The sequence below is a fragment of the Protopterus annectens genome, chromosome 8.part0 (genome assembly GCF_019279795.1).
Source record: "Protopterus annectens isolate FY-2018-M chromosome 8.part0, PAN1.0, whole genome shotgun sequence".
Taxonomy (NCBI): Eukaryota; Metazoa; Chordata; order Ceratodontiformes; family Protopteridae; genus Protopterus; species Protopterus annectens.
This window is the reverse complement of record NC_056741.1, coordinates 708,043,133-708,064,695: the sequence shown is the minus strand read 5'-3', so window position 1 is coordinate 708,064,695 and position 21,563 is coordinate 708,043,133. Positions and strand designations below refer to the sequence as shown.

Here is a 21,563-nt window from a genome sequence, read left to right as displayed (position 1 = left end):
TGGTTTTGTATAGCTATCACCAATCTTCAGATAAAGCTACTTCATATCCATCTGTCCATCCATCCATCTATCTATCCATCCATCCATCCATCCATCCAAACCCCTTTTCCCATTTTCCACATGGGGTCAGGATGTCACTTTAAGGGTGACAATCATCTAGAGCCAATGTTCACACCACTGGGTGGCTACATCATAAATTTCTACATATTCTACTTCTCTATTACAGAACTAGGTCTAACTTTGCCACATTCAATGAACTGTATTACAGAACTAGGTGTAGCTTTGCCACATTCAATGAACTGTATTACAGAACTAGGTGTAGCTTTGCCACATTCAATGAAATGTATTACAGAACTAGGTGTAGCTTTGTCACATTCAATGAACTGTATTACAGAACTAGGTGTAGCTTTGCCACATTCAATGAACTGTATTACAGAACTAGGTGTAGCTTTGCCACATTCAATGAACTGTATTACAGAACTAGGTGTAGCTTTGCCACATTCAGTGACGTATTACAGAACTAGGTGTAGCTTTGCCACATTCAATGAACTGTGTTACAGAACTAGGTGAAGCTTTGCCACATTCAATGAACTGTATTACAGAACTAGGTGTGGCTTTGCCACATTCAGTGAACTGTGTTACAGAACTAGGTGTAGCTTTGCCACATTCAATGAAATGGATTTTAGTCAAATGGTCATTCAACTAAAAGGCCTTCAACCATTTGGATTTCCTTATTTGTCAAACTGCAAAATGGACATTTAACCAGATATAATGGATCCATATCTGTAAGCACACTCATTTTACTAACAATGGATTCCAGAAGAAAAAGGGTGTTGTAAAAACATGTAAACATGTATCTGCTACACTGTCTGAAATTTAGCTAGGTGATCTAGTGTTCCTAGGCAGTTCCTCAAACTTGTGCTCCCTCAACTCAAAGTTGTAGAGAAAAATGGTCTTCTAGAGATGTCCTGCAGTTGAGGATCAAAATGAAAGGCCTTTTGCACTCTTTCAGTGTAACAAGCTGTTTGCTAGGTTTGTAATGAGCAGCTTATTGCAGTTGTTATCAGAGATTGAATGATTCAACCATAACTGAAAATGCAATATCAGCCATCATAAATGAAGCCAAGATATCATTGTGGCTTCACACAATTAATGCAAGCTGATTCTCAAAATCCACCAAAGAAGTCATGTCCACAAGGGATAAAAATCTGGAAATCATGGCAGAAAAACAAAGACCCCTCAACTCTATTACAATACAAACAACTCCGTAACCAGGCAAAACATCTAATAACCAGTGATAAAAAAGCCCACTACCTCTACCTACCAAGCCAACATAAAAATAATCCCCAAAAATGTTGGTCCCCCATCAACCAACTACTACACCCAGGCTCTCAAAGCAACCCATCCCCTGACCCACACAAACCATTACTGAACTTGCTACACTCTTCAATTCCTACTTCACTGACACCATAGCTAACCTAACCATCACCTTTCCTACAGCTAACACCACCACCGCCAAAACTGCTGCTGTCCAAATAATCCCAGAAAACAATCCTACCCTCAACTACAACCTAATAGTCTCCACCATAACCACTGCCACAATAAAAAAAAAATTTACTTCAGGTAAAACCTTGTACTCTAGCTCCTGACAATCTTCCCCAATACTGCCTGCAGCTAGCTGCAAACTGTATAGCTTATCCCATCAGCATATTCATTAATAGATCAATTAAAGAATCCCTTATCCCAGACATCTGGAAAAAAGCATTCACTCTCCTCTTACACAAAGGTGACACCAGCACAGACACCAGAAACTTTCGACCCATAGCAATTCTTTCACCCCTCTCTAAAATACGGGAAAAATGCATCTATGCCCAACTCCTCAACCACTTGCTTGAAAACTAAATTCTATCACCCATTCAGCATGGTTTCAGACCAGGACACAGCACTACTACTGCCCTCCTCTCCTTCCTTGATACAGTTAATCGGGCACAGGATTCTGGTAAAATAATCGCTTCTCTTTTCCTCGACCTCTCCAAAGCTTTTGATACCATTTCCCACACTATCCTACTGTCTAAACTATCCACCTTCCACATTTCCCCACCTACCATGCAATGGTCCAATAGCTATCTCTCCAATCGGCAGCAATCCATCAAATAGCAACAATCTTACTCTCCCTTCCTCAATACTTCCACAGAGGTACCCCAAGGCCCCATACTTGGTCCTCTCTTATTTAGCATCTTTATTAACAACTTTCACTTCACTCTCCCACAGTACTCAGTAATCCAGTATGCTGATGATGCTACAATAATATGCACTACAAATTCCAGTTCTGAACTCTAGCAAATCACACAGAATTCCCTCACCTCTACTGAATCTTGGATGCTTAACAATCATCTTGCCCTAAATCTGAAAAAAACTAAACTAGTAATTTTTACCCCTAAGAAAACCACTCCCCTAGATAAGAAAACTCTTCACTATACAACCCAAGACAATACAACTATAGAAGTTGTCCCACACACTAAATTACTAGACATAATTATACATGAAAACCTTAACTTTGACCTACACATAAACAATAACAACAAAAAACACACATAAAGCTTGGTATGCTGTACAGGCACCAACACTTTCTTAGCCTCTTTACTAGACAAACCTACCTTTTTATTACCCTCTCTCCTTTATGGTGCCCCTCTCCTCACTAATATCCCAAAATTTACAAAATCTAAACTTGATATGTGTTACAACAGAGTAGCCAAATTTGCCACCAAGGCCAAATTCTTGCCCCACTATTGTAAGTCACTGATACAATTAGGCTGGGTGGAACTCTCCCACCATCTCTCATTCACTCAACTTACTACAGCGCACAAAATAATCTACAGACCCACAGACTGTCCTGCTCTCTCAACTTTACTTGCCAAATATCAACCTAGCAAGCAACAGGTCTGTATCCCAGCATCGAAAAGGACATTAAATGAATGGTTTAAAAATCAAAAATGTCATTCACTGAGGTGTGTATTGTGAGATCGTGATACAGTGAAGATCAAAAACTTTGCCCTTTCCTCATTGTAGTGCAATCTCGGAGTTGGTATATATAATTAGTGGGGGGTGTGGGGGGCACAGCCCCCCACAAGAGTGACTTCAATGAATGGCATTTTCGATTTTTAAGCCATTCGGTTAATGTCTTTTTCGATGATGTGATATAGACCCCAGGCAAATAAGATCTGAAAATCATCTACTTCTAAAAGTAGAAAAGCCCACCTTACCTGCTGGTCAACTCCTCTACTCCTTCACCATCGCCAAACTATGGAACTCACTTCCACCATCTATAAGAAACACAGGTAGTGCCACCACCTTCAAACAAATACTGAAAAATCTTCTCAACTCTTCCTGTCTATGTACCTGCTCTATACCCTAACCTCTGGCTTCTCCTTCTACTTCTGTACCAATTAATGTTTAATTTTATTCTGCATCCATGCTCTTGTCGGAGCTTTTTCCCCAGGTCTCCACTGAAAATGGGCTCTTTTAGGCCCAGTGGACTTTCCTGGTAAACAAATGCAATAAATAAAATTAATAAACAAAAAAAAAATGCCAGTACTGCACTCACACCATCAACACCTGCAAACTGTGCCCTCCAACAACTTGCACCTGTGGCACTCACCACCTTTGCTCCCCCTAGTTATGGCTCTGTATAGTGTATACATAAATTTATCTACACTAGAGATGCATCAGCAGCATTCATTACATGCTTGGCACATCACCAAATTTCCCTAAACGTACCATGCTTACACAGCTTGCTAAAAATTGAAACGAAAGTTTACAGAATGCACACTAAAAATGATCTCGTCTAAAAAAGTCACCACTAAACCCAATGTACCACAAGTTTAATTTAAAAATCCTAAATTAAAAAAATATATATATGTGTTTGTTTCATCAAAAAGCAAACTACCAGTTGAGCGAATGCAAAAAGAGAATCTTTTTTAGATGGAACCATGAAAAAAAGGTTAAAAGGTTAAAAAGGTGGATTATTTATACCAACTGCAAAACTGCACACTCCTTTGTTCCTTGATCTTGCACAGAAAGCAGGCAAAAGGCTGAAAAACATGCCTATAAGAGTATTCAGTTCACGCATACTAGCCATTGTTTGTGTTCCAAAAGAAATTACTGTTCATTCATGTCAAGTTTTACCACCATTGATGTGCAGTGATCATGGGGTTATAAAGTTTAATTTGTTGCTAGATAATTCTGACAAACTGAAATCTAAACCAATGCACAGAAGATTAGTTACAGATTATATGGAAGCAAAACAGTCACTATGTAAAACTAATTGGAGTAATGCTTTCAGTGGACCAACTGCAGGAAGACTGTGGAAAGCTTTGAAACAGAAATTGTTTTGAGTGCAAAAAGTAAAAAAAAAATTAAGATCAGGATATGGTTGCCAATTTTTCATGTCAAAAATTCTGGACATGTACATGAAATCAAAATGCGTTTAATTTTGGTACCCCCATCCCCTCCCACGTAGCCATTCCAGTGTCCCATTACTTGGCTATTTCTCCATTTCTTCCCAGTTGCCATAAACACTGTTCAAAACTCTCAGTGTGCATACTGTTTTCTGCTTTACTTCTACAATGATTGCAGATATTTGGATTTAATTTAAAACTTTTATTTCAAATGTTATAGCACAAACACTGATAGCATTTGCTAAACAAAGTAATACAGTCTCACAATGAAAACAGACTTAGCATTAAACTTTTTCTGCCTTTGAAACTCGCATTCACTGAAACGGCATTGAAACTCAGATACAAAGAAAATGTTTCTGGCCAGTGTTGGATTAAGTTTACGTTTGGGCTGTTTTCAATTCATAGGCCCCTTGCACAGATTTTTAGGACCATGCAAAACTTCTTTAATTTACCTTCCTGATTGTAGATAATTAGAATATATAAAATCAAATTATACCCCTTGCATAATACAGCACCACTTGTTAGAACATGTTTTAAATGTCTAGTTTTGAACATTTTTCCTGTAAGCAATGAAACAAGACATATGAACCAATAATGACAAAACTGCCCAATTGAGAATATTTCAACCATAAAAGGCCACTCAGGCTTCTGTCATTACAATCCACCAGTATCAGTCAACATGCAAAATCTCTGCAGAAGTAAAAGTCATGTGAATAATTCCACATTAAAGAGATCTGTAACTAATGAAAAGGTTAATGCAAATACAAACTCAGGGCCTGCTCCCTTGAAGAATAAATTGCTTCTATGTTACGTTAAAAAAATGATAAGCTTGTAATATTGCAGTAAGGAATGGATTGCGAAATGAAAACAGGTTCATTAAGTTCCTAAGAAATATTGAAGTCTACAGAAGAAACACTCGATGGTTTAGATAAAAGATAATCCACCATCCTGGAGAAAATCTTGTTTAGCTACACTGAAGCTCAAGTATGAGAAGCGCAGTACTCATATGATTTAGTTTATTTCAAACAAAACAAAGTTAACAAAAGAATTAAGTACAGCAACCTAACAGGATATAATACATATAATGCAATTCTTCTTTCATTCGATTTGTGTTAGTTTCCATAAAAAGCCCCAAATACCAAGTGCCTTTGCCAGATGTTGTCACAAAGTGATTCAAAAAAGCCTCTGCTAGAGAGGAACATTTTTCACATTTACAATACAACACAGTTTCTGCTTCAGTAGCAGTGATGAAAGATAACTTATTCTGGTGTGCTATGCTTCCCTCCTAATGCAGGAAAACATATATTTCTAGATTTCTTAATAAGTATCCAGAGATGGATATATCTAATGTAAACAATGTGCCAACTGAGATCTTAACACAGTATTCCCTTTACAATGAAAAACAAATAACAGACTGAAGGCAGATGTTTGTATTACTCATTTATATAACTCCTTAAATGCTGAAAATTTGGATAATGATACAACTGCCTGCCAGACACTTAGTTAGCTTTTAGCAGGTCAGATAGGAATGAACAGAAGTTGCAGAAATTTGACCAGGTAAAGAAATATGCTGAACTCTAGTTTAATGGAGTCTAGGCAATGACAGCATCATTGAAAAAACTTAATAGAGTAACACTATGCCTGAGCACTGCTTCATATTTACACAACAATGCCACTGTGCCATGTACTGAGCAATTCTGCACCTTTCAGCTTAACCTGCTCCTGAAACAAAATAGCCATCTGTATAATGGATGTTAGCACAGGTATGAAGGGAGTAAGAGCTGACCCTTCAAGAGTTAAACCCAAGTTAAAAGTATGTATATGTATATATATATATATATGTATATGTATATATATATATATATATATATATATATATATATATATATATATATATATATATACAGAGAGATAGGCAGAATCAGAGCAATTAAAGTGAACTAATAAGTCTGATATTTAATGATGAATTGCTGGTATTTCTACCAACATAGAAATTCTGTTAGACCACAGAAAGTCCAGAGCTGCAACAATGGCTTCTTAATATAGTGAGACCATATTTTTCACCCCATTGTGTCAGATCTGGAACATCAGTCCTACTCAATATGAATATCAAGAAAGTGACATGAAGGGGAGCAACTGGGGTGGCCACACAGAAACGCACACAAATACAGACATGTTAACCACAGTATATTATGTCTGCATGTAAAATAGTCTGCTGAGTTAACAAGTTACACAGGTCTGTAAACTGGTCTGAGAATCCTTTTCAGCCATGCCCCAGGCTAAATAAGCAGATACAAAAGAATGTTGACAGCTGTATTACATATAGTGCATTTACAACTGGTTTAACATGCACAGAAATAAACCTTATATCTAACGTATAGAGCTATATAAGCAACAAGATGCAATAACTAAATTATGTACATTTATGGAAAAAAAATATTTACAATGTCATATGATAGCATGGGAATCACAAGTGAGTTATGTAGTCAGCTTTCCCCCCCATACCACTTTAATAATGGGTGCTAACCCTATAATGCTGCCCCTTTCCTCAACCTTAACTCGACACCTTATCTTCATTAAATCCATCCCATAACACTGCCACTACACAACACACACTTGGACACACAAACAATACTATATCTTATCCCCTAACCTAACCCTGATGCTAATCCTAAAATACACAAACTCGCACACAAATATACAAAACCTATTCTCTACTCATCCTTGATCCTAACCCTACCTCACATACACATGCAGAAACACTCTCAGCCCTCCAACCTCATTTACCTATCTTGATATTACACAATATCAACATTTCTGGCATGCAACAAAAACGTGGGGGACCCATATTATATATATATATATATATATATATATATATATATATATATATATATATATATATATATATATGTGTGTGTGTTGTGTGTATACATATATATATATATATAGGTCTACTTCACATAACCGAACACTCAAATGTTCGAAATTCATATGGCCGAGACCATATGATCAAACATTTGAATGTTCGAAAATGTGAACTAGACCCGTAAAAAAAAAAACACACACACATTAAACTGTGTATAGCAGGGGGGCTTCACCCCCTGCATCTCCCACACCCCCCCCTACTTAAATATACCAAATCCAAGATCGCCCTACAGCGAGAACAAGGGAAATCTCCTGGTCCGCGCTGTATGCGATTTCCCGTTCAGAATGTCGGTATTTCAAAATTTCAAACATATGGTCTGCGATCATATGGGTTTCGAAGTTTTGAATTTTGGCATTCTGAAGGGGACCTATATATATATATATATATATATATATATATATATATATATTTTATATATATATATATATATATATATATATATATATATGTGTGTGTGTGTGTGTGTGTGTGTGTATGCAGTATCATGTGTATGAGCTACTCTAAGGTTTATAAGGCAGTCATAAAATCAGATACATGAATGTGCAAATTGATCATATGGTCTTCTGACATGATCCCACTGAATACTGGTTTGGCAACCATCATCTTTATAGAGAGAGTGGTGTGCTTAAATTGTCTGTCAGTATTTGATGCAATTAGATATGATTAGTACAACAGCATCCCCAGGCTTGCCACATTTGTACTTTTGGATACATAACACTTGTATAGCACCAGTTACTAATATTTGTCAGATGTCTGTGACTACATCTGTCACCATAAACAAATTCACTACAAAAAGAAACATTTAAAAGAATTCTTTGATCACATTAAATGATTAAGTCCCCACCAATAATACTGAAATGCATAATCAAGTGCAACAAAAATATTCTGCATAATAACTTAGTGAAAACATGAGTAAAACAGCATCATCACTAAAAACAGTATCATAATTTAGTAGCCTTCTGTTTCAAAATACATTTAATATTCATGGAGTCCTTCAGACCTAATATCTTTATTGTTTGCAACTTTAGCCAGCAACATAGCTACTTGATATCTTTGAAATATTACTGTATAGCTAGGAATTCCACATTCTACTTCCTCTATATATGTAAACAGACTGTGGAATGAGGAGGTAAAACTGCAACATTTCATAAGTACCTGAACCATATTTGAAACATGTCCATTAGTGGTCCGCTGCACACTTCAAATATCTTCAAGAATTCAAATTCCATGCACGTGGAAGACAAAGGCATAAACAATCATTCACACAGATGCAGAAGAAGAATACTCTTAAAAAAGTATTTAATTAAAAGAAAATTAATCTCCTGGCATTTTTTCTGGACAATATGCTGTCCTTTCCATTTTCTGGACTGTGCCCCTTTTCTGGACTGTGCCCCTTAATTCTGGACAGTTGGCAACCCTACATACTGCATACAACATCAGGGGAATATATTTCTATAAGAACAAAATACCTGATTAAAGTGAGAGACAAAAAAATATAACAAATGGAAAAGAGGTCAAACTAGAACTTTGAAAACTGAAATAAACAAATTGGAAAAACAAATTAAGCATAGTGTGAGCCAAGATCAAGAACATTTTGATGACATTTTATATAAAGATATTGAGCATAATAGGAAACTGTTTTATAGATACATAAGATATGGAAGGAGTAAAGACAGATGAATTGATAAACTGTGTGTAGATTCTAAAATTTATTTCAGACACAACAGATTACAGATATATATGAACCTATGAACCTATATTCAAACTAAAGGGGTGGCGAAAGCCACATAACTATGGGCTAGGCTTATAAATGCCCTTGGGCAGGTAGCCTAGTATGAACCTATGAACCTATGAACCTATATTTACAAAATCTTATGCAAAACAGTATCAACAAGAAGAGCGATAAGTTGTTCTAGTGACATCCAGGTAACCGCAGATACTGGAATCAAATTAGATTATATTGAAAAAGAACTATGCAAACTGGATCCAAACAAAGCACAGGGAGGAGATGGAATTAGTAGTAATGACATGAGAACACTTCAGCAAGAACTTATAGTACCATTATATCTAATATGTACAAGGTAGTATAAATATGGTGAGATTCCTCAAGTTTGGAGACGTGCTCTTATTAAACATGTCTTTAAGGGAAACGTGAGTAGGGCAAACCCAGAGTCATATAGACCCTTAAGTCTGCTTTCATGTTGTGGAAAAATAATGGAGAAGGTAATATTGGATAAGTTGTTGTCAGAACTGGAAAGGTTGGGACTTTAAACCATATATCAGCATGCATATGTTGAAAATGGATCTATTACCATCTGTAACATGATGTTCTATAACAATACAATAACAGCTACGAATGAAAAATTGTGCTGTGAAGTAATTTATATAGATTTAACTTCAGCATTTGACAGGGTCATACACAAAACACTGATCGATAAATTAGAACAACTAGGTATTGATCTACTCTTAATAAGATGGATAGCTGTATGGCTTACAAATAGAAGATGGCAAGTATCATACATCAGTTGAACAGGTGAAACTCTTGGTTAGTCATGGTGTCCCACAGGGCTCTGTCCCACCTAGGCCCTTACTTGTTTAGATTGTATCTTTCAAACCTATCTTTTTCATTTGAAGTGTTCTACAGTCTGCATGCAGATGACCTGAAATTAGGTAAACCTATTATATGTGTTACAGATGAGTCTATGTTCGCGCATCGAAAAAAATTACAGTGAATGGCTAATAATCAAACGTTAAAAAGGAAAGTTTAATGTACCAAACACGTTTAACAGTGAAAAATAATTCTTCAAATGGCCATAGTTGGCCAATAACCAGGAAGTACCAAGATGCATAAGGTAAGCGAAGGAAACTTTTTAAAATTTTGCCCTATTCCCTACTGTAGTGTGATCTTAGAGTTGGTATATATAGTTGTGGGTTGTGGGGGGCAAAGCCCCCCACCTGGGTTAGTTAGGTTTGCAACGTTTGTCAACTATGGCCATTTGATGAATTATTTTTCTCTGTTAAGCTTTTTTGGTACGTTACACTTTCATTGTTTAACGTTCGATTATTAGCTGCTCGCTGTAATTTTTTTTTGATGCACAAGCTTAGACCCATTACAGACGGGGCATATCTACAAAAGAGCTTGAATAAATTGACCATTTGGGCACAGAAGAGTAATATGCTGATAAATACATCAAAAACTAAGCATATGAGATTTGGGAGATGTAAATTGAAAGATGAATATTTAATATAGCACACAGTGATTGAAAATGTAGATTAATTTAAGGACCTGGGTATATGGGTAGATCCAGGTTTGAGTTTTTCTAATCATATCAACCAATTGGTTAATGATAGTTATATAACTATAGTTTGTATAAAAAAGATTTATAAAGTCTAGGAAATCAGAAATGCTGAAGTCACTGTTTGTTAATTACATTAGTCCCAAACTTGAGAATGGAATAACAATATGGAAACCTTATAAGAAAACTAGCAATAGTAAAATGGAAAGAGTACAGTGGAAATATACCAAGGACATCCATGGGTATGAAAATTTAAGTTATTATGAAAGACTATAACATCTGAGCTTGCACAGTGTCTCTTATAGATTCTGGATACTTGCTAAGACTCTTTCCACCCCTATAATGCCTTTTTAGGCAATGTTCCAAAGACCAAATTACCACCGTAACAGCTATAAATAAATGCAATCTGAGGGTCATGCTGCTCAGTGCTAGAAATCTAAATCTCAAGATGCACTTGCTCGAAGCACTCCTCAAAATGGAGAACATCGACATTTGTGCTGTAATGGAGACCTGGTTTAAAGCAGCAGAAAGCACCCCTGTGCTACCAGGCTATAACTCATTCCACACCTTTTGGCCCCAGAACATGGACTGAAGCTCCAAAGCTGGTGGTGTCTCCATATTCATAAAGGATATGCACACCTTCAGACTAGTAGCCCAGCATAATGCATCTGAGATACTTCCGGTACAACTAACACTGGGTAAGATGGCATTTCAGGTCATAGCCTGCTATAGGTCCCCAACCATCTCCCAAGACTCTCCCTCCACATTCCTAAGCACACTGGAAACTATTAGGGTCCAGCCCAGCAGTCTCATACTAGGTGACTTCAACTATCCCTCCATCAGCTGGGAAAACTACTCATGCACCAATACACTGGCCCAACACTTCCTGGAATTCATCAATTCCAATGCCCTGGACCAGCTCATTTTTACCCCCACTAGAGGTAGCAACATCCTTGACCTGGTTATTACTAACATGGGTAACTGTTGCTCTATACCAATAGTCAAGTCCTCTCTGCTTAGATCCGACCACAAACTAATCACCATGGAAATCCAGATCTCACCCATATGGAAAATAGATGCATGACTGCTGAATCATACACCAATGTACCAGTTACTGCACAATGGTACCTCCTATACTGAGCCAACAGATATTGCTAACATACTGGCCAACATATTCAGTGCCAACTTTGCCCCCCTCAAAGGACCAATCACAATACTGGAGGAATGCCAGGCACCCAGCATTACTGCAGCACAGGTTAAAGCTGCATTGTCCAAGGCCAAGAATACAGCTTCCATGGGACCTGATAATATCCTTGGATGTGTTCTACATGAACTACAATGTAAACTGGGACCACATCTGTGTGCCCTGTTCAATCACAGCCTCACCTCAGGCTTTGTCTCTACCGAATGGCGCACTGCTACATTCATCCCTCTCCATAAAGGGGGAGTGATTACAGACCCTGGACATTATCGCCCCATTAGCCTGACGAGTTTGATATGTAAGGCTATGGAGCGCATCATCATGGACCTAATTAACAAGGATATAGAGAATCTCCAAACTCTAGATCCCACGCAATTTGTTTTTGTGAAAGGTAGATCATGCTTGCTCAACCGGGTTGACTTCTTTGAGTGAGTCACCAGAGCTGTGTATGAGGGCAAGGCAGTTCATACAGCCTACATCAATCTGGCCAAGGCCTTTGATACCATTCCCAACTCAGGGATCATTGATAAACTTACCAAACTAGGCATCAACCCCTATATCACTATGTAGGTTGCAAACTGGCTCACAGATAGAACCCACAGTTTGAAAGTAGCAGACTCCAAGTCAGTCTGCCGATCAGCCACGAGTGGAGTCCCACAGGGATTTGTCCTGGGTCCACTCCTGTTTGGTATCTACTTCTAAGAAGTCCAGGCCAACATGGAGGGACTCTGGCTGACCAAGTTCACAGACGACTGCAAGCTGGGAGCCATTATTAACTCAATTAGAGCCAACCAACTGGTACACTGATAACTGGAGAGAAGAAGTGCTATAAAAAACACAAATCCACCGTCAGAAGACAGACTTTAATACAGTAAAGCTTTCGGTTAAACAACCTTTCTCAATGCTAAAACAGTACATATCATATTACAATACATTTAAATAGGAACCAAAAGGTAATATGTGACCACAGCCGACAAATCACACTATATCATTAATTAAAACTTTTTCTACAACGTCCTTAAATGTGTATGTTACAAATTTTGCTGTTGTATTTTAACAAGCACAGGCTTGATACTTACAACATTGTTTATACCAGGTTCGAAATCTGCATGAAGCCTGATAATCCACTCATATTCTTTATTCTTGAGATAGTTATTCAAATCACATCCTATAGGCCTCTTCTGTACACTATCACTCTAAATTTAAAACTATGATCTGCACCATTATGCATAATATGCTTGAGCAGCGCATTATTTTCATTATTTCTTCTTATCTCTGATTTATGCTCTTTGATACGCCATTTCAGTTTCCTTGTAGTCTTCCCTATGTAAAATTAATCACATTTTACACAGGTAGCAAGATAAATCACGTTGACACTATTACAAGTGGCAACACAGTTAAAATTAAACTGCTTACTGGACACTGGGTGGATAAATTTATCACTATTATGCTCGACAATATCTTCACAACAACTACAGCACATACACCCACATGTACCAGGCTTATTACTCAACTTAACTTTTGTTACATCTTTAAAGTCTTTATAACATAACCTTCTCTTTAAACTCTTTAAATTTCTATATGAGAAAAAAGGTCTATCTTCTATTAAAGTATGCAATTCAGGTGCAGCCATAAGTATAGGCCAGTTCTTCTGTATCATTTTCCTTATTTGATCTGTTTTAAACTATAAGTGGTTACATATCTAATTTTATCACTATTATTATTTTCTCTAGCTACAGCTACTTCCCCTTCTTTAAAAATTGGTTTCATAACATTACCTCTACATAATTTCACATCTTCTGCTATTTTCAAAACCTCCATGTGGCTGTAGCCACTATTCACAAATTCTCCTACCATCTCATTTAGTTGTTCAATAAACCGTACATCATCTGTATTTAGCCTACTTACCCTACACATCTGCACTTTGACTATTCCTGCAAAAATATGGGGAGCATTTATACTTTGCCTATGCACATACCTATTCACATGCACATTTTTCTTATGTATACTTGTCTCCGCTTTATCCAATTTCTTTTCTATATGTACATCAAGAAAAACTATCTCACTAGAGGAATGATTCATTTTAAACTCAAGAAATTCAGTGGTATTGTTTAAATAAGCAACATAGTTCAGTAATTCATCAGCTGTACCATTCCATACAAGAAAGCAGTCATCTACAAATCTCAAATATAGCTCAACTTTTCCACATAGATCGTTTTCATTAGTAAAAACATACTTTTTCTCCCATTGGTGAAGAACTATATTTGCATAAGTGTTGGCCACAGGTGTCCCCATGGCCACACCATATAACTGCAAAAATGACTCATTATCAAATATAAAACATTTTTAGTTAAAACAGTTTCTAATAATGTACAAATATTTTGCACCCTTGCTGTCAACATCCCTACTTCACCAGTGAGGAACTCACGTATAGCCTCACCCCCAAATTCATTTGGTATTACAGTAAATAGTGATGTTATATCTAACGTCACAAATACATAGTCAGAATTCAATTTTTTGTCACTTCTTTCAATAAACCAATTACTCAATCTAATTAAAAAATCAGTAGTATCCTTAATTACACTAGGACATAAACACAGATACTGACTAAGTACTCTTTGTAAGTAAACTGATATGGGTTCTGTAACCCAACCCCCACCAGAGACAATTGGTCTCCATTATTAACTCCCCAAGTGATGTAGACTTCTTACAGAAAGGCCTCAATGAGACCAGTGACTGGTGTTGAAACCATGGCCTTAAGCTTAATGCCAAAAAATGCATCATCATCCCCTTTGGGAAAAACTCAGTTCCTACTAATTACCACATTGATGGGATCCCACTGAACTCTGAAGGAGTTATAAGAGATCTGGGGACACATGTTGACAGCAACCTCTCCTTCGATCATCATATTGCCACTGTGGTTAGAAAGTCCTTCTATGTGGCACGTCTCATTACCAAGGGTTTTTCATTCAGGAAGAAAGAGGTCATCATCTCTCTCTACTCTTCCCTCATTAGGCCAATCATCGAGTATAATGCCCCATTTAGCATGTACCTCCCTAGACACATGCAACTGCTGGAAAGGCTACAAAAGTATCTCACAAAGAGGATCCTAGGTCTTAAACACATGCCCTGCATGGACAGATTAAAAAAACTCCAGCTATTCTGTCTCATATCGTCTACTAAGAGGAGATCTGTGCTTGACTTACAAAGCCATATCTGACCCAGCTCTGTTAGAAATGCTACATCTAAAGAAATCCCAATCCCTCTGCACCACACACTCCAGAGACCTCAACCTCATTACCACAATCAACAGGACATGCTGGAGGGCCAGGTTCATAACCCAGAGACTGCCCATGCTCTAGAATAGACTTACCATACATGTCAAGCAGAGCACCTCACTTGCCCTCTTCAAGAGAAATCTTGATGAGTGGATGGGCAATAGAAAGTTCACCCCAGGCATCAGTCCAGTGGCTCTACTTGATAGAGGCACTGGGAACTAACACTGGGCAGCACAATGCCAGGACACTTCTATGGGTTAGGCTTGTAAATGTTCCAGGGGCATTAGCCTAGTACACACCTATGAACCTATGAAGAGGAGATCTTATTTAGGTATATTGGACATTTAGAGACAACTGCCTCTCAGAATGTTTGGAGTTATCAAAAAGTAGTAGAGAATCATCAGACAATCTACGCAGAAGATTCTATAGGAATGCGAAATGTGCTAACTACTACTCTGAGAGAGCAGCTGATGCATGGAACAGACTACCAAATTACATTAAAGAAAGCACTAGTTTAGATATTTTTTAAACAGTTTGGACACATTATGGGAACAACTGTTTTGGTATATTGGCAGGCTAAGAGGCATTAATGCAGGTGCTTGAAATATTTGTATGTATGTATGTATGTATGTATGTATTTTGTATATATGTACTGAAAGATGTAAAAGCATAAAGTAACTTTATATACTGCACACCCAAAATGTATACAGAACACCCAAGAACAACACTGTCCATGCAAAATAATCCTAGAAATAAAAGTCATACTTGTCAAAACAAATCAAACATATAAAAAAAACAAAATAATAAAAATCTAAAGAAAGCAATATCTATAACTAGCCAATCAAAACAGGCACTATTGAAAAAAACATACCGATTCTAACTATTCAAGCTAACAAAGCTATTAAGAAAGAATACAATAGTAAATACTAACATGAATTTCACTGAACCAGTAAAATAGGTCTAAATATTATCTCCTCTTAAAAATAACATTAAATATTTACCTTAGAAGCTATAGGAGAAACACATTCATGAGTCCACTCATACAAACCTGCGCAAACTACCTAAAGCCCTTTACATCAGCAAGTTAGGCAATTAATGTAGTCCACTATAGTCAACAGGAAACACTATTGTAAAATAAAAGGCTCAGGGGAAAAATATATAAATGGATTATGTGAGGTCAGGCTTATGTGATATATGGAGCACCTTGTTCTCTAGGATTATGGAACTTATTCAGTAAATTATGGTTTTGCCAATTGTCATGGACTTCATTCCCTAAACATATGGCAAAATATTTTTTTTTCTTTGCCCCAGTGTCTGTCAAGCATCATCCCCTTCTTGGCCAATTAAACCCTTAATTCCCTCTTCATTGAGGATGAGAGATGTCCATGTAGATTGAAACACCTCCACCTTCAGTCGCTGTCTGTGTAGTAGCTGGTCTAAAGGTGTGGAAGGCATTATAACCTTGCACTGTCGGTGTGCTCTCAGTGGCTCTAAATCATGGCTCATTGACTGCATAGACATCAGCATTCTCAAGGGTGAACAGAGCTTCTAGAGAGTGGAGTTTTTTGTTTAGACTCTTAGCATTGAGCAGTAATACCTTTAGATTTTCATGGCTTTGATTTGTTATGTTGGAAGTACTTTCAGTTTGGCATTGCCTCAAAAAGGCACTAGGGGGGAAAACAATGTTTTAGCTAATATTCAAAAGCCTAGAGGGGAGAGGTACAGACCATCCCTGGCAAAGCAGCATGGTCTGTTGACCATCACCTTTCATGCTGACAAATATTGCACCCCCTTTGAATGACACCAGAAACTAAGCCAATTTTTAAAGTCAGTCATCTTTTGTTCTTATTGTGGCATCATCATTGGAAAAGGTAAAATGCTGCTCAATGCTAGGCTTATACCAGCCTGGGGCACATATTCTGAGAGCTCCACAATGTCTTTTTTCATATAGTCTAAGGAGGAACATATCAGGTCATTTATACTCACATGGACTATGACCGAGTCATAATGGTACTTGTGGTCCAATGACCTGAGTGTGTGTGTAAGCTGGTGGATCTTAGCCCTTGATAAGCAACTGACCGTGACTTTCTCCTTACTCAGCCTGGTGACAGGGACATTAGTGTGTCTCACAATAGAGTCTCCAATGACCAGAATGTTGGATTGTGTGGTGGCTTGCCTTATGGATTTAGAAGTAGAGGACCCATGATATGTGGCTTTATGTGTGGTGATGTGGGTGTTGTTTTGAAACAGTACATTTTGGGCTGCTGAGGATATTTGTTATGTGTATTTTGTCTAGGCGGTCTTTGGGGTTTAGGAAGGTTACATTTAAGTGCCTCAGCATATGTGGGTCTATATGTCTGCTTTGAATTGTGTGTGATGGGTGCAGTGTGTGCACTCCTAACAACCTTATTGACATTAGGAGTACTTTTATGTGAGAGCTTTGCCTCCAGTGATATTGTATAAATACATCTCTCACATACCATATCAGTTTGTTTGAGAATTAACTGGTTGCCAGTGAACATGAGCCATTTTCTACATTGCCTCAGGATGCCCATATCCACCAAGCTAGTAATGGAGATAGTGGGAAAGTTCCCATTCATGGCAACAAACCCTTTATTATTGATTAGACAGTTAGAGTGAAAATATAAAGTAATGTCAGGAGTATCTGCTTTGCAACTCTGGGGATAGTGCTTTAGTGCTTGTCACTGCAAACTAGTTGTCGTGTGTGCAACTAGGTACTGGTGAAATCTCAATTGTGCTTTCACAAGAAAAATGTCACTCAAGGTGTCTGTGCCTATACAGGACACTGCCAAACACTTGAGGGGAAACTAATTAGCAGACACTGAAAATTTAAGGATGAAGTATTTAGTCAGATATTCTGAAGTTGGAAACAAATCAAACAATACCGAAAACAAAGAATTAGCTTGTCAAGAATGAGGAAAAGAGGGAAGTCGTGTGAATGGCTACTGCCTGGCTACTACTAGTGCTGGTCTCACCACAGCTTCACTATGCTGGGATACAGTGTTCCTTTGCTTCTTCTCTCATCAGAAGCAAAATATTAGCACCAATCCCATGATGAGAAACACGCCACATCCTGTTTGGTGATGCACAATCTTGTCCCAGATGATGCAAGGGCAGCCTGTAAGCTTGTTGTAGCCTTTTCCTTGCAGATGCCTTGAATAGCAACCAGACCAATTAGGAAGGTCAAGCACATACACTCACTGCCTAACCAGAAATAGTCAGGAATCAATACACTCTGCTCCTTCTCTCCCCAGAAGCAGAATATAAGCACAAATTCCAAGTTGCCACCTATGAAGCAGTTATTAGACTTTGCAATGATCAAGAGTCTCCAGTAAATAATATACCTGCACTCCTTCTCTCACCAGGAGAAAACAGAAGCACTAATCCCAAGATGACTACTGAGAGAAAGAATGTGGACCATTCAATAATTAGTGGTCTTGCAAAAGATGTTGCAGATTTTAAAGGTAAGATGAAAAAAATGGGTTAATATCCTAAGCACTGCAGTATGCACTTAGAAGTTAGATATGAAAGAGAGGGTAACTTAAGCTTTAGCTGTTTAAGTGGAGAGCTACTAATTTTGAAAAAGCAAGATACATTGAAAGGGGGCTGAGCACTTTGTATTCTTGTTCTATGGAATACAGCGGGATGGCCAATAAATGTAAATGGTTGAGGGAAACTGGATGACTTTAATACAAATAATGTTGCTGCTCAGGTGGTTAATGAAGAAACTGTAACTGATCCGGTTAAAACTGAAGTAGCCAGCAGTAACGGTAATAGTGTAGAAAAGGCAGAAGCTGGTTCTATTTCACATTCATCCCCATTTTTTCAACTGGGAAATTATTTTCAAACACATACTGTGCCCCAAGCCACCATGTCAAACAGAGGGAATAAGAGAGGCAGCGGAAAGGGCAGAGGTCGATAACCAAGCAGCCTGTATTTAATTTAACATTGCATATTTTTACATCTGATGAATTGAACGTTTTGTCTAAAGGTTTTACTTTCATTCCCACTAGTAGAACTTCATATACTGATTTAATAGTGGATTTCAAATTGTGTGAAAACTTAATTTGAAATACATTTTAAATGATAAATCCAAAAAAACACTCAAAGCACAGAAAGATATAACCAGCAACTCACTCCAGAGATGTAAGCACTTGTATTTCAAATTCGCTGAAAAAAATATCACCAAGCTGAAAACAGAGAATTTATTGATACAATCATGGTAAAATGAAAAATACCATATCTCTAGTGCCCCAGCTAACAGCCTTTAAAGAGTAACAATTACTCTTTAAAGGTTGTTAGCCGAGGCGCTAGAGGTATGGGCCGGGATTCAGAAACTGCAGCCAAAGAGTATGATGTCAGCGCGCCATGCACATTCATGAGGGCACGCTGACTCAACTCTAAGGCTAACACGGAGCGTACACGAGTGCAGGGGGAATGTCAGACTGGCGAGCAGTCCAAATATCCATGCCCCTGCAAGTGCCTAAATCTGCAAATGTCATCAGACATGAGCGAGTCCGCTGAAATGTGCATATCCCCAACACTACACTCCCCCACATTCTAAACCCCTGTACAAATATAATAAAATGTAAAACTTTTTTTTTATTATTCCCAATATAGCTGCCCGTATTTGCTCGTGTGCGCGCGGGTTTGCCCATTGCTTAGCTACAGTTAGCAGTTTAGACATCGAAGAGGATAATAAACTACTTATATGCAAATTAAGCCAAATAGCAATAGCGTAGTGGTAGAGCCTTCGTACAAAGAGGAGGCATTCCCGGTTCAAGTCCCACCACTCCCCTTTCCATTTTCTGTAGGAAATCGGTGCCTAAAAATAATTCCTGACATTTACCTTTTAAATTTTAGTAAAATGCATTGAAATCACCTATGTAGTAGTGAACAATATTTTATATATATATATATAAGAAGGTTAAATGGTCATGCATACTGATGAATGCATAAGTAACGTATTTTAAGCAATGTGAAGCACTGCTAAGCAATGTTTACCAGTATTAAGCACATTTAAGAATAATTGCCCATAGCTTAGCACTGCTTTAAATAGCACAATGGCTTTGCACGGAGCTTTGCATCGCGCCAACTAGCGCAAACAAAACATGTTTGCGCGAAGCTGCACACCGCGCTAACTAGCGCAATGTCGGGCAACGTCAGGCAACATAGAGCAACATAGAGCAACATTAGGCAAAGTTGAGCAAAGTCGGCTAAACACAGCCACACCTCCTAGCCGGTCAGGCCAGTAGTAAAATAAAAAGCAATAACAGGCCTCGAACCCGGGATACTGTGCACCATAATCACAGTACTGAACCACTAAGCCATGACAGCTTTTGCTGTTCATGCACTGTCAACACACATATACATATTAATCAAAGTTTACCCAGTGCTAAGCAGGTGTGCACTCAGCTGAGAATTTTCAGAACTGGCCAATCACAAATAAGTGCGGGAAATGAGGCATATTTAAGCTCCATAGGTGGGAATAATTGCCATAACTGGTTGTAGATCCCATCTGCAGTCAGAATGGCCGGTGTTGGAGAGGGCTCTCATTTTCGAGCGCAACGGTGGGGCATTGAGGAGTCAAAAGTAATAGTTTGGCTCCTCGTCCATCATCATGATGCAAGACTCCTGCAGGGCCAGTTTCAAGGCACTGAGTACAAAGCGGAAGCCTGGAACCGTCTAGCACATGATCTCACCAGTGTCACAGGCATCCCTCAGACTGGTGAGCAGGTCAGACACCACCACGTAGACCTGAAGAGATGCAAGCAGGACCAACTGAACCAATGTATATAGGAGGCCTGTGGGAATGAAAATGCCCCACTACTGAGTAGGTAGCCATGGAATGGAGTATGTAAGAATTGCTATTGTAGTCTATATTATGGATAGTTATGTCTCAATATCCCTTCATTTACTTCACAGCTGCAGGTATCCATGCTGTGAATCAGCAAGCCTATGCAGATAGGCTGCTAAGGCTGCGCCACCAGGCAGGTTAGTAATTATTCTGCATGTATTGTTATATAAAATAAGTGAGAGAGCCTGAAATAAAGTGTTGTAGCCCAATAATAAATGTATAATAAGTCCTGAATAATATCTCTGCATGTACTATTATATAAAATAAGTGAGAGAGCTTGAAAAAGAGTGTTGTAACCCATTAATAAAGATATAATAAGTCCTGAATAATTTCTCTGCATGTACTGTTATATAAAATAAGTGAGAGAGCCTGAAAAAGAGTGTTGTAACCCATTAATAAAGGTATTATACATCTTGAATAAGTCTTCGGCATGCACTGTAATATCAAATAAATGAGAGAGCCTCTAGAAAAGTGTGTACTGTAATTAATAAAGGTATAATTCCTGGAGTGTGTCCATGTCACTT

At 38.0% G+C, this 21,563-nt stretch overlaps 1 protein-coding gene across 2 annotated transcripts in view; it reads right to left on the bottom strand.

Moving 5' to 3' along the window:
• GON4L (gon-4 like) overlaps positions 1 to 21,563 on the bottom strand; it is a 3,426,849-nt gene that overhangs the window by 3,205,143 nt on the left and 200,143 nt on the right. The gene's annotated exons all lie outside the window — the stretch shown is intronic.